The sequence below is a fragment of the Mauremys mutica genome, chromosome 4, assembly GCF_020497125.1.
Source record: "Mauremys mutica isolate MM-2020 ecotype Southern chromosome 4, ASM2049712v1, whole genome shotgun sequence".
Classification (NCBI taxonomy): Eukaryota; Metazoa; Chordata; order Testudines; family Geoemydidae; genus Mauremys; species Mauremys mutica.
This window is the reverse complement of record NC_059075.1, coordinates 43,583,570-43,601,149: the sequence shown is the minus strand read 5'-3', so window position 1 is coordinate 43,601,149 and position 17,580 is coordinate 43,583,570. Positions and strand designations below refer to the sequence as shown.

The following is a 17,580-nucleotide window of genomic DNA, read 5'->3' as shown; positions in this document are numbered from 1 at the left end:
ACTGCTGGTCTGCTCAGGGTTATACGTGGCAGCATCATTAGTGCCCATGTGGATGAGCAGCATAGAGTAGTGCATAAGCAAGAGAAATGGATGACCCTTGACAACTTTTCTGTGACTTCACAGATGCAGGCTCCGGGCAGGCAGTGTACCTCACAGGACATCAGATCAGCAAATGGATGTCTCTGTCCCCCTAAGAAAGGAGTCCCTGACCACCCCCACCCTACATTGTCTTTTCTTAGGTGCAGTGGCTGTGATCCTCCCAGTCTTGGGAGCATGTGTCTCCTGTTCCTTGGCAACTGGGGTCTGTTCCTCCCTTCCTACTGCCAGTACAGCTTATTGGTTGTTGACCTTGATGGATGGGGAACTTGGGTGTGGGGCAGAGCACTTTCTGCTGCTCACAGCGGCCAACAGCCAGTCTCCTCCCTGCAGAGCAGCCAATTCTGCTTCTTCCTCTGGTGCCGCTATATTCTTCTCTAGTTGGCTAGCACCCTCCATGCCAGACTTCTTTATATGTATCCTGTCAATGAAGTCCTCATGCTCTCAGACCCTACTTAAATGATCCAGCTCCTCCTGAAACTCGTACCTGCTTTCTGATAGACTCCACCAACAGACACCTCTCACAAGGGGTGATTCACCAACTTTTGTTGGCTGGCGCATGCAGACTGGATTTCCAGCAAGTCATGGCCAGGACCTGGGTAGAACCCCTCAAGGTCAGGGTGCCCCTTTGGCCAGGGCCCCTGGAGGTGCAGGCAGAGAAAGAGCTACTAGAAGTGGTTTCTTCCCATTGTGGGTTCTACCTGCCTTTTGGTCTTGTGTTGGATCTAATGATATTTACCAAGTTTCTTGTAGACTTTTGCAGTCCTTGGATAGGAAGAGGTCCCCATTTACCTTTTCCTAGTCTAGACTAGTGCTAATTGGAAATGTATCAAGGGAGATGTCCAGTATTGTCATGTGTTGATAAATTGGGATGAGAGCCAACTACAACAAGCTCAGTATATTCTCCTTTTAGGAACTGTGACACAATCCATCACAGAGTATTTTTCTCCCAGGAGAGAGAATCCAGGCTTCAAGAAGTAGCTCTGTTAGCCATCATCCTTCCCTCCTCATTGTTGCAAGCCCTAACGGATGTTTTCGGTGAAATGCTGTGATGGTCCTTTCCTAGTTATTGGTTGGTAGAGTAGCATCACCTAGTGGTTGGGGCTTAGGCCCATGACTTGTAGTTGGGTTGTTGGTACAGGAGCCCGGGCCCTCCCGCTCCACGAGGCTCTGACCCAGGACTATCAGTGCTCTGACAGCCAGGCGCTGCTTAAGGCTGCCCTCCGTGGGCCATTTCCTATCACCCGCCCCGTGATTGTCCCAAAGTTGCCATCTTAGTCTAGGAAGCATGAAGGATGTCCACTGACCATAAGACATGTTCTGGTGGCTGAGTGTAGCTGGGGTAGCTCTCCTCCTTTCTCAGGTGGCAACTGCCTCCTTCTGCAGTATGGCCCACCCTCCTGGGCCATGTCAGTCCTAAGGCTTTCCCCTGCGAGGGGCAGTGTGACGTTATTGATATAAACTGGGACCATATAGAACATGGGTTGCAACCAAGGTCCTGTAGTGGCACCAAATCTTAGGTAAAGGGGGTCATATAAGGTGTCTAAGACCAGGTTATGGGTTGCTGGTTATGATTATGCTGTCTGTGTGCATGTATCACTTTTAGTTGAAGTTATGTATATTGGCTCTATAATGTCTGTATTTCAAGTTGGTGATGTGCTTCTGGGTGATATCCCAGACAAGCTGGTGTTAGATCTGCTTAGCCTGCTTGATGGCCCACATTAAGGACCATCAGCTACACAATTGACCCATGGAGAGAAGGCAGACACGCCTTGTGACTCAGCAAGGTATGCAGAGACTTGTCCATGTAACTGCAGACTTCATTTTGCTGTGATTTTCCACAGTAAGAACAAAGAGGTTCTTACACCTGGAAAAGCCTATATAAGGCTGATGCATCATCTCCATCTTGTCTTCAATCCTGCTTCTTACCTCTGGAAGGACTTTGCTACAACCTGAAGCTCTGCACAAAGGACTGAATGACCCATCCCAGCGGGGGATGTTCCAGAGACTTGATTTGAACCTGCAGTTTATGCCATCACTGCTGCAAGCCTGAACTAAGAACTTTGCCATTGCTGTATGTAATTGATTCCATTTAACCAATTCTACCTCTCATCTCTACCTTTTTCCCTTTGTAAATAAACCTTTAGATTTTAGATTCTAAAGAATTGGCAACAGCGTGATTTGTGGGTAAAATCTGATGTGTATATTGACCTGGGTCTGGGGCTTGGTCCTTTGGGATCGAGAGAACCTTTTTCTTTTATTCGGGTGTTGGTTTTCATAACCATTCATCCCCAGGACGAGTGCACTGGTGGTGATACTGGGAGACTGGAGTGCCTAAGGAAATTGCTTGTGTGACTTGTGGTTAGCCAGTGGGGTGAAACCAAAGTCCTCTTTGTCTGGCTGGTTTGGTTTGCCTTAGAGGTGGAAAAACCCCAGCCTAGGGCTGTGACTGCCCTGTTTGAGCGATTTGTCCTGAATTGGCACTCTCAGTTGGGTCCCGCCAGAACCGCATCGTCACAGGCAGTCCAAACAAAATAAAGGGGAATTAACAAAACTCAGTCCATATGAAAGGAAGAGGGGAGTGCTTCCCTCTCAGGCTCTCTGTAGCAGACTCTTCCTTCCCTCAGGGAGGGACCTTTGGGCAGTTGTTGTGGGGAGAGATGCTGCCTTTCCCTCAGCACTCCTCTGCTAGAGCTATGGGTAGCAAGTCTGCTCTCTTCCCTGGTCTGCCACCAAATGAGCTGCTCCCCTGCCATTTTTATTCCTCCTCCAGTTGGAGCATTTCCTACAGGTATGGCAGGGCGGGGCTGGCTGAGCCCAGAGCAGTTCCTTAACCCCTAGTTGCCCAGTGTGGGGGTTTGTATACCCTGTCACAGATGGTCTCTCATCAACATCCTTCAGTTGTCAAAGCATCATGAGACCCCCTCCAGACCTTCCTTCTATTACTCCCATTATCCACTGGGTCTCACTCCTCAGCAGTAGAAATTCTGCTGATAGTTGTCCAGTCATTTTGGTGGGCAAGACCTTGCAAATTTACCAGTGGCCATCCAATAGTGGGACTTGCTCAGCTAGTCGTGACTTCTGACACCAGGCTACAGGAGCTTATTCAGAGAACAGGACTTAAAGAAAACTCAGCAACAATTGGCTAGTATTAGGAGCAATCCACTGCACCCTTCAAGCTGTATTACCTTCTCTCTCTTACAGAGGGATTCTGTGCATGACTGGCAATACCTGAACCATGGCCTATGTTAGCAAGCAGAGACAGTCCAAATCGTCTTTCTTGTAGAAGGAAGCACTTTTCTGATATCTTGGGCAGAAAGGAATATATGATTTCTATGCACCTGGCACATAAGAAGAAAATTAACTCTCTAGAAGACTGGCTGAGCTAGTTTCTGATCAATAAGAATAAGATTTTGTCACGGAGGTCACAGATTCCATGACTTTCAGAGACCTCTGTGACATTTTCTTCAGCTTCAGCCCAGGGTGGCGTGAACCTCATGGCTCTGGAGCCTCCAGGGGTGCTGGAGGCTCCAGAGCTATCATTCCTACTCCCTCAGCCCCACCTGTTATTTTTAGTAAAAATCACAGACAGGCCACAGGCTTCCATGAATTTTTGTGTATTGCCCGTGATCTGTCTCTGAGGCCTGGTCTACACTGGGGGGGTGGGGAGGGTGTCGAACTAAGGTACGCAACTTCAGCTACGCGAATAGCGTAGCTGAAGTCGAACTACCTTAGTTCGAACTACTTACCCATCCTCACGGCGCGGGATCGACGTCCGCGGCTCCCCCGTCGACTCCGCCACCGCCGTTTGCGGTGGTGGAGTTCCGGAGTCAACGGGAGCGCGTTCGGAGTTTGATATATCGCGTCTAGATGAGACGTGATATATCGAACTCTGAGAAGTCGATTGCTACCCGCCGACCCGGGCGGGTAGTATGGACTTACCCTGAGTTTTACTAAAAATAACTGTGACAAAGTCTTAATCTTACTGGTAGACCAGGCAGAGCAGGCTCTATATCCAGGGGTCTTTCTTCATTTGACCAAGTCCCTAAGGATGTCATCGCTGGATTTATTTTATAGATTCAACAGAATATGCTCAGGTTCTTCTCCAGCAGGAGAGACCTGGAGACAGTAGACATAGATGCTCTCTCCCAGATGTGACCCAATATCCTCTTACATGTTTTTTTCCCTCCAAAATTTCTAATTTCCAGGCTATTTTGGAAGATCAAGAGGGACAGATAATTCTAATCATCCTTTAGTAGCCAAGGTTGTCAAATCTCTTCAGTATAGCAACCAATATCCCTTCCCTCTGAGAGAGTCATTTCTCCCACAGGCTGATCTACCTGCTGGATCCAAGGAAACTAAAATTAGTGGCTTGGCTTTTGAGACATGTTTGAAAAAGGAGTACTCTATCAGTGTGATCAAACCTTTGCTGGTCTCTAGTCTGCCAGCATGGCATATTCCCGAGTATGCCCAAGGTTTCCTCCACTCATGTAAGTTGAAAGGAGTTTCTCTATCTCTTGCATCCATTGGCTATCCTAGAATTCCCACATGATGGTGTAAATGTGGGTTTGTCAACATGTACTGTTCAATTTTAAGTTCATAAGAACGGCCATACTGGGTCAGACCAAAGGTCCATCTAGTCCAGTATCCTTTCTTCTGAAGTAGCTGCTGCATCCAGAATCCTTCAGTCAGCAGGCAAGAAGAGGATTTCCAGACATCAAAAGATGCTTATAGTTGCAACATTTACAAGCCTGCCAAAAGTACACAGGGCTCAAGCGTGGGATCTCAAGCTGGATCTGAATGCTCTCGCAGAACCTCTCTTTGAGCATTGAAGAGAAGAATCTCTCTTTTAGAAAAACAAGTTGATGACTTCTAGCGATCATGTCATCAAGAAGGATTTCTGTCCTGGGATCCCAGTCGGTGCAATCCAGTTGCTGCACCTCTTGGGCCAATTAAGTGGTCCTCAGGATAGATCCTGTCTCATGCCTACAATCAACTCACTTTCATTGAGAGCACTTTCTCCTCTCTCTGCCCAAGTCCTTTAGAATGGAAATGACATTTTCTGGATATTTATAGAGTCCTCAACATATATATCCAGCACACAAAGTTCTTTTGGAAATCCTCAGACCTGACCTGTTCTTTACAGCCATCATATAGAGGCAAGACAGTCTCTAAGGGTTCCATTTCCAGGAGGATTCAACGGACAATCTTAGAAGCATACTGAGAAGGTCACTCCATCAGTCTGGTAGAGTTCACTGTTTGAGTGATGACGACATCATGAAGGGAAAGGTACATTTACTTATGAGGAAATGCGTAAAGCAGCAACATGGTCTTTTGTGTACGTTTACTGGATTCTACAAATGAGAATGCCATGCTTCAGTGAATGTGGCTTTCGGATCTGACCCACCTGGGAATATATAGTTGTAACTCGCGGAAAACATTAGAACGCTGTTTTGTTGTTTTCAGCAAGAAACGACCTTTTCATTGGCTCTGTAGTAACAAATGTTTGTCCCAGACTCCTGTGGTATTACCTTATCTGACTTGTTCTCTGATTATCACTCTTAACTGTAGACGTCATCTATAACTAACTGGTGGGCTCTTCAGGCTGATGGTCTTTCCCTCTTCTTGTGTCTGGTTCTGCCCACTACTTGCGTGCTGCAGGCAGTAGATCATTGCGATGATCTGTGGACCTTCCTACTCAAAGAATTGTTATTAGATAACATGGATATATTTTCCCATTCTCATGGCCTTGCCAGTAAACCTGTGTACACAGAACTACATGCTGACTCCAATGTGATAGTGCTTCCAGGACGGACCATAGCCAACACTGGGTTTCACACCAAGACATCAATGCTCTTCCTGTCAAATTTAATTGAAGGTACTTCTCCAGGGTGCTGGATTCCTTGCACCTGCACCATGTGCTTTAATCAGAGAAGTAAAGTTTGTGATTACTAACACGAATTCAAAGCTAGCAGGTAATGCTAGAGAGTTGCATCGAATTTTATTGTAGCTGAATAAGAACCACCACCTTCCCCCTTACTCCTCATCAGGGATTAAATTGACTCTGCTTGTTTGCTTTTCTGGCCACAGTGGTGGTGCTGGGGAGTAGCTGCTTAATAAGTAGTTGAACGCATACCTTTGGTCTCCACTTCAGGACATAATATGGGGAAGAGATTTGTTGCTGTTGGGAGGTTATAAGAAACGCAGCTCCCACTAACCATAACTGAAATTGTCCATTTTATCCAGCAGATGGCATTGAAAATGCACCCCCACTACTTTCTTCTTACAGCTAAGCAGTGCCTTAACTCTTGCAGGCCACATTTTTCCTGTTTCTTTGGTGCATGGTTGCAGATCACTTCTTAATGCAGACAGGGATTTTAGAGAGTCCCCGCCTAGTGTGGAAGGTAAAAGCTGGCACCTGCATGGATTAATGAGCAAGGAATGTAACACTGGCTTACTGTGTCTGACTGGCAAAATCTCTGCTTTCTGGATTTCATAACATTTCTTTAAATGCTATAAATCCTAGATATACCCAGCACTTGGACAGCCCTGTTAGCAAGCGTCTGTTTCCTGGCATTACATTGTCTGTCTATCTACCCGTCTAAGGTATTTCTAAGTTGCTGATCATCTTGGTATTTATGTGCCATGTGGGCAAATAAGCAGTGATTTGGATGCTGAGCTTTCACTAAGTTTGGCAATGAAGAGAGCATAATTTAAACTCTCTTCCTTGTGAGTGGTGACACAGTGGTCACCAGCTGAGGGTATGGCTACACTTGCAAATTTGCAGCGCTGCAGCAGAGTGTGAAAAAACACCCTCTGCAGCGCTGCAAATTGCGGCGCTACAAAGCGCCAGTGTAGTCAAAGCCCCAGCGCTGGGAGCGTGGCTCCCAGCGCTGTCCGTTATTCCCCACAGGGAGGTGGAGTATGGACAGCGCTGGGAGAGCTTTCTCCCAGTGCTGGCGCTTTGACTACACTTAGCGCTTCAAAGCGCTGCCGCGGCAGCGCTTTGAAGCGCTAATGTAGCCAGAGCCTCAGACCTTGTGTTATACTCCCAGAAATGGCTGCAGCTTTCTCCAGGCAGTAGCAACTGGTGCATTTGCAGATCCAGTGCATGTGGGTCATATGTGGAAGGGGGATGTTAGGTTGTTTAGGATGAATGCCACTTCCTCTAATTAAAGTATAAGGACAGTGATCTATGTCAAATGATAACCAGTCATGGCAACAAAGCTATGAAAATAAAGGATTCTTATACTTCCCCATTCAGGGAATCCCCAGTTTTGCTGCATTTTCCTTTCCTCTTTATGAAATCTCCTCTAATTACCTTCAAGTACATTGCTGAATATACAGGAGTAATATAAACAATGAGCTAATGAAATCATTGAACATAAATAAAAGCTGAAGTATCTTATTGTTCCCAAGCAGCTTGATTCAGGTAAGCTGTGGAAAGTGTCCTTAAACTCCCTTCTAAACCCTCACTCCTGCCATGTAGCCTGCAATAAATTAAATTTAAATTTAAAAGTATTCTGTATCCCTCCACTGGCTCCCTCTTCTCTTATCGCATCAAACATAAGCTACTTGTCTTCATTTTGAGGCCTTTCACATCCTATCCCCCACCCTCCCTGTCATCTCTCTTCACTATCAAGAGATTGACTCCTTCCTCCAGTTGACCCATGATGCCATCCTCCATCACCCACCTGCTAAATTTTCAAATAGGCACCTTCATGCTTTCTCCTATGCTGCCTCTTGTGTTGGGACTTGCTCCCTGTGAACATCCCCAAAGCTATCTCATTATCCTCCTTCAAATCTCTCCTTTGTGTGATGCCTACAAAAAACGTAACAGTCATTAGGCCGCTGGTGTGCTGATACTACTGCCTACCGTGCTGACCAGTATTATCTCATTGTTCCGTTGTACTCCCTTGTCAATCTGTCTGCATCCATCTGTTGTAAGCTCTTTGGGTTAGGGACTGTCTTTTTCTGTGTTTGTACAGTGCTTATTGTAGTTCGGGCCTGGTCCAACACGAGGGGGCCTAGGCTCTATGGTACTGCAGGTAACATGTCGGTAGGTGTGCCGGGATAGCTAGCACACAATATTTAGTTGAAGGCTTTTCTCTAGTAGTAAGATCATAAGTATTTTTCTTGTTTTTCTATTTGGATTTTGTCCAGCCATTAGTCTCCCTCTGCCATGGCAGATGGGGCAAGAGATCAGGATTTGGGACTCCTTGTCCTGACAAATGATCTCTGGTGAATGGTTTTCATGGCGGATGCCTTGGGGACTCAGGTTCCTTTGACTGGCCTTCCTGCAATAGCTGTGCTGATACTGAGGGTGCCAGAAGGCTCTTCAGACTCTTTGCCTAAGTCCTTGGAATGACTGGGGAAAGATCCCAATCATTTGTGTGTCTCTGAGCCCAATATTAAAAAATAATAATACTTAGCTATTTCATGGTGCTTTTCTTCTGTCAATCTCAAACCGCTTTACAGAGCTTCTGCTGTATATATCCTCAATGGGGAAACTCAGGCATGGAGAAGGGAAGTTACTTACCTAAGGTTACATGGCAGGTCATTGGTGCCCAGTCCACTAGACTACACTACCTCCATAGCCATAGAAGTTGTTGCATCCATCAAAATAAGTCTTCAGATTCTTTCCCTCTAGTAGAGCGGTCAGATTCTCCAAAAGTTTGTAGTGCTGTTTGTATTCTCCTACTCCCAAGAATTGGGTGTGACGGTGGAAAGTTTAGGGCTTGTCCACATGGTGGGGTAATGTGCAGTATGGAGTGTGATTTCTGAAGAGCACTAATGTGTTGTGCACTAATTGGTCCATGTAGACCCTGCTGGTGTGCACTAGAGTTCCCTAATGCGCTTTATCGTAGTACTATTTCAAATAGCAATATGGTAAAGCATACTAGGGACCTTTTAGTGTGTGCCATCGTGGTCTACACAGACCATTTAGTGTGCTTGAGAAATCACACCCCCATACTGTGCACTGCTGCACCATGTAGACAAGCCCTTAGTTCACACAGAATATAAAGGAACATCTGAATATGCCCTGCTCTCAGATGGGTCCTTTCAGAGAACTCTTGATACAAGCAAAGAACCCAGGTGGGAAGCTGATTGATGAAGGAAGTTAGGCTTCCTGCTCTTAGAAGGAATATAGGTCAAAACACCCAGGAGCAGCAATACCCAAAGAGTAGCAACACTTTGGCTGAGATTGAATTGGATGCTCCCACCTGAAACCCTGATTTCAGTTTTGGTTTTGAGACCATTATATACTTTGGGGACTGAAATATTACATGGTTGATGATAGCACAGAGGGGATTTATTATTTTCATTCAAATACATCCAGACTATGACCAAATGCTGCCATTTCTTCCTACCCAGCATATTGAAAAGTGGAACCTTTCTTTCTGTCCCAGCAGTTAAAACACCTGTTCATATCTTCAGTTTCCCATCCTGGTTATTGCACTTTCTCCACAGCCTTTCTGATAACCATGTTGCCGCCTCCTGTCAATCACAACAGTTTAGGTGACATTCCGCACCCATCAATACAACCATGTAATTCCTCTTTTGAATACCTTAACTGGCTCTTTGCTCACCTTACTCAGTGTAAATGTCTCATCCTTGCCTTTGAGGTCCCATAAAACTCTGTCTCCATGGAAGGTGCTCACGACTAAGTGATGGGTATGGTACTAAAACCTGAACAGAACAGAATCTAAAGAGAGCTTGTCTCTTTATCATGCCTCCTTTTACTTCACTACTATTGCTAATCTTGACCCCATCATAGCATGTCAGACCCTTACCCTCTCCTCATTCATATCTTTTCAAAAGACTCACTACTTCTGCAAATCCCACAAACACCCGCATGGAGTGTCCTTCTAATGCCAACATGATAGATAAAGAGAGGAGGGAAAAGGAACCTAAGGCCTGGTCTACACCTACAACTTAGGTTTACCTAGCTGCGTTGCTCAGGGTTGTGAATTTTTCTGAGTGACGTACTCTAGCTGACCTAAGCCCCAGTGTAGATACCGCTAATCGACTGAAGAATTCTTCCTTTGACCTAGCTACTGACTCTTGAGGAGGTCACTACATTGACAGAAAACCTCATCTCTTCACTCTAGCAAATGTCTATGTTCCAGTGCTACAGCGGCACAATTGTAGCATCTGTACTGTAGTTGTACCTTAAGTTAGTTCTCTCTTCTGGTCCTCCTGTTTTTTTGTTTTATGGATTATTAGGTCTTTGGGGCAGGAACTCTTTAATGTTTTGTCTCTCGTACAGCTCTGAGAACACTGTTGGGCCCCTTACCAGCAAGTAGTAAATAATATCTTCTGCTGTCATTATTTAGAGTTATGTATGAAAATGTTTTTTACAAAAAAATTTCTAGTGCATTGATAATCAAACAAAGCTATTAATTAAACTTCAAATTGACATGGACTTTCTTCCTCAGGGAAGACTTGTTTTGATAAGTTTGGCAACATCAGATTTTGAAATAACTGCAATGATATGAGCTGAGTCGGGGAGAACATGTCTAGAAAGGGGTGCCACAAGGATGTGTGTAAAGGGTAATCTTATTAAATAAGCTGGACTGGTAGCAACATCTCTATTAACATTGCCTAATATTATGCTTATGGGTTTTTTGTGATTTTTTTTTTTTGATTTTTTTTTATTTTTATTTTTTTTTAGTAAGAAGTTGAAATTTGGCATGAAGAGTATCCTCAAATCAGACTCCTCTTGAAAAATGTGTCCAGATTTGGCAGTTGTTAGCCACAAAAAATCAGCATTTGTGCAAACAGAGTTTTTATAATTGGTAAATGCTCTGGCAGTGTTCCAGCTCCTGCTGCACTGCCCGGCTTTCCATGTACCCCTAAGCCGTGGTGAGCCTGCTGGAGTGTTTCAGAATACCCACATGACTCTGTTTCTCCCTGCAGGACACAGGGAGAAGGATGACTCTTCCTCCACTCTACATAAATACCCTCTGGCCTGAAGTAGGCACCAGGCTGGGAGACAGGAAACCGTGATCGGAGTCCCACTCTTCCTCAGATTGGCCTTAATTCTCAGCACTTTGCAACCATTTTTATTGGCCTCACAACCATTCACCAGAAGGAAAGCAAGTATGATTCTCCCCATTTTACAGATAGGATTACTCAGGTTGCACAAGGTCACTTCTGGAAGAGTCTTTAGCATGTAGTAATTTATCAAGATAGTCTTTAAAAGTGCATTTTTCATTCCTAGATGGTCTGTTGCTTATAAATCAGGAGACTTCTGTATGAGGAGAGATTGAAAAGATGGGGATTGGTTAGTTTTGAGAGGGGACATGATACAGGTATATAAAATAAAGACCAGTGCAGAGAAGATCAATTGAGAGTACCTACAGACTCTTTCTCAGCCCTAAAAAGAAGGGAGATTCAGTGAAACTGAAAGGCAATCAGGCTAAAACTGATAAAAGCAATTTTTTTTTTTTACATTGTGCGTTGTTAACCTGTAGTATTTACTGCCTCAGTATCATGGAGGCCAAGAATTTAGCAGGATTCAAAAAAGGTTCAGACACTATCATGGATAATAACATCCATAGTTATATTAGAATTAAGTATTTTTAGGAGGGATATAAAACCTCATGCTGCGGGGTGTCAACTAACCATTCCTGAGGGATGAGAGCATCTTTCTCTATGGGAAGGTTTTTTCATAATTGTTCACTATGGAGTTTCTTGCATCTTTCTCTGAAGCTTCTGATACTAGCTACTGACAGAGACAGGATACCAGACTAGCTGGATCACTGATCTGATCCGGTCTATCAGTTCCTATGTTCCATCGTGTTCTTGCTACTGCAAGCATGGCAAATTCTCATTTAATATGAAATCACATTTCTGTAACGTAGAGTATAACTCTTTTCTAGGGATTGCCTTAGATTCTGTTGATAGGATTTTGTACACAAAATTTTACTTTGTGATATAGGATGTAAATTCAGCTCAGGTTTTTGAGTAACATCTCCAGGGAACACACTATTATTAAACCTTTTCCAGGGTGTCCCCAGTGGCAGCTCTATAGAGCAGGTGGCTCGTATGGCACACGCACATAGGGAGTCAGGAGCCTGTGTCTTATCAGAGCATATAATCTAAAAATCGCTCAGCCTGTTTTTCTCTCCTGGGGAGAGGACAACTACACTAGACTCTTATGCTAAAAACTAATTATTAACCTGCAGTGAACGTTATTCAACACAAATCCCAGCAGAAAAGGGCTGGGTGACGGATGTTTCCGGGTAGCAGGCCAAGCTGTCATTTGGCTTTTCAACAGATAGTCTCCGTGTTGCCTCAGATATTTCTATGCTTAGCTTCTGGTTTACCTGAATAAATTGAGTGTTCTTAAAGCACAAAAGAAATGTGTACAGTTTCCATAGACTCATGAGGATGTGAAGGGACCTGTAGGGGGACCGTGAGTTCCTTCTTCTCCCTCTAGTGGTGCACCTGGTGCAGGGACTCTTGTGGGGAGTGGCTAGGCTTTAAAAGTGGAAAAATAGAGAATCGTTGGAGGTGAACTGAGGAAGTGTTGATGAGGGTGTGGGATGGGGATGAAGAAGGTTGGGGTGAGGGGTTAGGAAGTAGCATTGAGCAGGGCAGCCCAGGTGTAGCACCCAGGGTGGAGTTTGGAGTAGCAGGAGGGGGAGTCTGAAGTTAATTTAAAAAGAGAATTCTGACCTTAAATTCGTGCAAAATTTCTTGCTATTTTCATTCTATTTATTCCTTTTTCCTTTATTAACCCACTCTTTCCTCCTATTATTTTTCACATCTTTCTCTACATTGTCCCTTTCTCATTCGAGTCTCTCAGACCTGTAGGTTTGTCTGGAGCTACTCCTCTGCGACACTTTTCTTCTTCCCCTCCAAGTGGTGGGTGCAGTGGATTGGGCGACATGAGCCAACTGAGACAAGGGCCAGAGGAGGCAGCTATATCTGTCCTCCATAGTGCGCAGGTGTAATGGACAGTAGCTTCAGCAGCAGACCTATGGAACAGGTGAGACATGAGGAAAGAGACTGTAAGGGAGCAGGAGAGACCGAGAAGAAGCAAAGCCAGCAGGGAGTACCCCCCCGTCTGGGTGTCTGGCAGATCAAAGGGCTGGAGCTCTACCAGGGTTCGGAAGTGGGGTGGGAAGGGCAGTTAGCAATTATGGTCAGTTTCCAGGGTTCAGGAAGCTAGAGGTGTGGGGTCTGGAAAGGGAGGTGTCAACTTATTAGCTGAGAGCTACAAAGAGGCAGGCTCTCAGCAGAGGCTCCACCCCCTAGCATTCCCCAGCCAATTAGGTGTTACCTCTCTGCTGATAACCTGCCACTCAGTAGCTCTGAGCCATTATGGTGAGACTTTCCTTTGCAGTCCCCACCTCCAGTTTCTCCAAGCCTGGAAATTGACCATCTTTTGTAAACCTGACCTGGAGTCTGGGACCAGCCGTGGAAACTAGGAAGTGTCATGTAGATCTTAAGACACTGCTTGGTTCTAGTGCTCATCCCTGTTGTATTCTCTCTTCCTCCTTATAGTTCTCAATTCTGTACTTCTGGCTTTTCTTCAGTTAGTGTCAGCATTTCTCCTTTCCCCTCATTCTCTTTCAGCATACTGTCTTTGGCTTCTCTCTTCTCTGCTATATCCCTGGGCCACATTCATCCATTCTCACAGTTCAGCTATTGTCTCTACTTTGAGCAGGGCTCAAATTGGACTGAGTCAGTAACTCAGCACTTTTTTATGGCTGACATATTGTTCTGCAGAATCTCTCCTCCCGCCCACCCCCCCGGGGTAAAAGCTAAGTTGCTAGCCCTTGGGAGAAAACTTTGTAAATGTGAAGTCAATATAGACAGATGCAGTGTTGTCTGCTTGAATCTACAGAGACCCTGAAACAGCAGCTCAGAGAAGTGTGACAACGGGGCACGTTCACTTTTACCAACGCATGGTAACTTGCATTAACTCTGCAATGACCTACACTCAAGTTACTTCTCTTAAGTTAGCCTAGTTTGAGAGAGGGTATTCACACAGTGAAATAACATTGCAGCTGCTGTGTTCACACTGATGGCACTAAGACTTCTGGGAACATGCCCCAGGGTTCTTTGCAACTGAAGTAAGCTGAGCCACTCTCACTGAATTGTGAGAGAACTGTCTGTCCTTTTTGGCCAGATGGTGAAATTTCTGGGAAGGTATTGGGCAATTATCATCACTGGAGTGACACTTAGGCCTGGGCTACACTAGCGGGGGGGGGGGGGGTTTCAAACTAAGATACACAACTTCAGCTACGCTATTTGTGTAGCTGAAGTCGAAGTTTCTTAGTTCAACTTACCTGGCCATCCTCATGGCGGCGAGTCGACCTCTACAGCTCCCCCATCAACTCCACTTACTCCTCCTGCCGAGGTGGAGTACAGGCGTCGATTCAGGGATCGATTTATTGCGTCTAGCCGAGACATGATAAATCGATCCCCAATACATTGAACACTACCCGCTGATCCGGCGGGTAGTATAGACTTACCCTTAGCCTTTGTCCATGCTGCAGGAGTAGTTGTGTTAGCAGTTGATGAATTGTGCTAACTCATGCTGTAGCCTATACCCCGTTATGGGTCAGCTAACTCCAGTTAAAAGCACCACCACACTTGAGTTAAGGGGACTTAGACAGGTCTTGAATTAATATACTAGCGAAGACAAGTCTGAAGAAAAGAGAGGGAGGCCCATAGATCTGTGCAGTCTACTTTGAGTAGAGTCTGAGTTTGGTGTCATAAACTAATGGTGATTGGCAGACACCAGTCCTCTTTCCGTCCCTCACCCCCGTCCCCTCGCAATTTGACCTGTGAAGTCAGAAGGCCAGAGTGGAGAAGCAGAACCCAAAGCATATCTGAGCCTCCCTCCTCTCCCCACCCAGCGAATCTGCGCCACAGGGACCAGTGGGGCATCAGCAACCCCAAACTAGCTAATCTACCTTTCATCCCACCCATCCAGACAGGGCCGGCTTTATGAACGGCGGGGCCTGATTCGAATACCCGGCGGCAGTCCGGGGCTTCAGCGGCACTTCGGCAGTGGGGGGTCCGCTCCGGGTCTTCTGCGGCACCAAAGGCTCCCCCGCCGCCGAAATGCCGCCGAAGTCCCAGAGTGGACACACACACACACACACACACCCTCGCCGCCGGGTGAGTATAAAAAAAAATAAATTAAAAAGACGCCTAAGGCGCGGGACCCAATTCCGGGGAATCGGGGGAATCGGCTTAAAGTTGGCCCTGCATCCAGAGCAGTGGGGATATGGTCTGCTCTTGTAATGGGTGTGGGCCATGTGCTTTCTCCCCTGCCTCTAATTGTTGCTGTTCAACCCTCTGCCAGAGGCTGTCTGCAGACTCAGGCTGACATCATTGCATCGATTACGCTCAAATCATGTTTTTAAGATTTCCTTTTATGGAAGAGGTGATTTTGATGTCATCATGTGTGTCTGGGAGCCAGGGCCCTAGGCATGTATCCGTTGTGGGTATGCCTTAATTTGGCTTACTCATGAGTATATCTGAACCCATTTAGGGAAAACGCGCACACACACATGCGCACACACACACACACACTCACTCTTCAAGTCCTGATTTTTGACTCCTCCTAATCTACCTCTTCCTCTGTTCATTAGTATCCTTGACTGTATCTCCAACAGGGTTCAGATGTTATGGGAGCCATGTGAGTTCCCTAAATAGATGTGTCTGTTCCCAGGTGTCTAGCACCAACTTGGATTCAGTGTGGCAAAATTGTTTATCTTTCCTCCTCAAACCTCCTTCGGAATTGTAACATTTCTTCAGTCCAGGGAGCTAATGGCACATGAGCAGAAAGGATCATGGAGGACAGGGAGAGTGAGGCTGGCAACCGAGAGACCGTGAGGAAGAGGGGTGGGAAGAAGGTAGAGCTAACAGCCAGTCAGCAAAGAGGAAAGAAATCCATAGTTCACAGTAAAGAAGGAAGACTCTTCCAACGTCAGTGGTGTCCAGCTGGTTGTAAAGCCGCTGTTCTTCCTTCTCCAGCTGAGGTGGTGGTCTGCAGCTCGGGTCCTTGTGCTCCTGCCCTATTACAGTTCCATAGTTCCTGACTCTTGCTAGGAGGAAATCCCTGGCCCTCGCCCTGGGATACTGGATATGAATCAGGTGCTGGTACTTTTGCATGTAGAATACTGCTTGGAAAACACTAATTAGGGCACAGTTCAAATTGCAGTAGCCCAGTTAGGATTTTTTGTACTGTATCAGTGTTTTACTGATTGGGAAAGGGACCTTCTGTTTCTTTCCGGTTTAAAGCAAATAGTACAGTTCACTGATAAGAATCAACTCTTCTTTTCCCGAACAGGTCTTTAATCTTTGCTAATTCATTATGGCGTCTGGGATTACGTTTATCTTCTCCACTGAAAATTGTTGTTCCAACAAGGGTTCTTGAGGATTAGACTGTATGTTAAGGAAAAATCTAACATCTGGATATTTTTTTTAAATGGACTAAGAGGTCATTAATTTATATATGTATATATTTCTTTTAAAATAACACTTTGCATGTATATACAGTCTGCCTTCTGAGGACCTCATAACACTTTACGGACATTAACCTCACATTGCACCTGTAATGTAGGAAATATTATACAACTGTTAAATTTCAAGTTACAGTTCTAGAAAGTAGGTGAACACGTAACTTTAGGGAAATAAATTTAGAATATTGGAGCGTTCCCTTCCTTCACCCAGGCCCCTCTTCTGACAGTCCTTGTCAACGGAATTTAAATTAAACAATTCAAACCCATCTCACAACTCATCATTCGTTAGTAAATATAAATGTCAAGCTATTACACATCCTACTCAAAAGGAGTCATCTCAGCCATTCAGAAGGCAAGGATGCTGTATCGTTCCTGACCCATAACCATAAAGAGCTTTTTCCTTTAATGTATTTCCCTGCACTCTGATTGTGGGTGTCCTGACTTGCATAACCATACAGTTTGTATCCCTATATTCTGGCTGTCTGACAGCCATTATTAGCCAGTCAGAGTCTAGAGATTTACATAATCACTACACAATATTTTTCAGTTACTGTACTGTGAATATGTAATACTCTCTACCCTGACAACTCTAATCCCTTTGCTCTCACTGGCTCCTGTGCTCAGAATTATCCAAGGCCTGGCTAGCCTCAGGTTGGACTTTGAAGAGCTGTTACTTTGAGAGAGCCGTTCCTCACCACCAGCCAGTAGACACCTACTACCACACCCTACCTCACACAAGCTAGGGGCCCTCTCCAACATTACACATCAGCTAGGGTAGAACCCCTCTACCCAGTCTCCCATGTGCACACACCAGCTTCTTCCAGGGGATGCTTGCTCACCTCAAAAACCAAAAAGGATCCTTTTCCCTGCAACTACGCACTCTCTCAGCCCACTACCAGTGGGGACCCACTCGCCACTCAACCATCCCACAGCCAGAGGCCTCAGTACAATCTGTTTGCTCTCACTGCTTCCACCAAAGGTTGTTAGGTAGGGA

At 45.4% G+C, this 17,580-nt stretch overlaps 1 protein-coding gene across 2 annotated transcripts in view; it reads left to right on the top strand.

The window, feature by feature from the left end:
* Positions 1-17,580, top strand: part of LIN52 (lin-52 DREAM MuvB core complex component) — a 68,374-nt gene that overhangs the window by 34,431 nt on the left and 16,363 nt on the right. The window contains exon 6 of one of the 2 annotated variants that reach the window (XR_006579407.1): positions 11,017-11,199. The exons of the other annotated variant lie outside the window; for it this stretch is intronic. The gene's annotated coding sequence lies outside the window, so the exon portion shown is untranslated. The remainder of the gene's footprint in view (positions 1-11,016; positions 11,200-17,580) is intronic. 2 annotated transcript variants of the gene reach the window in all.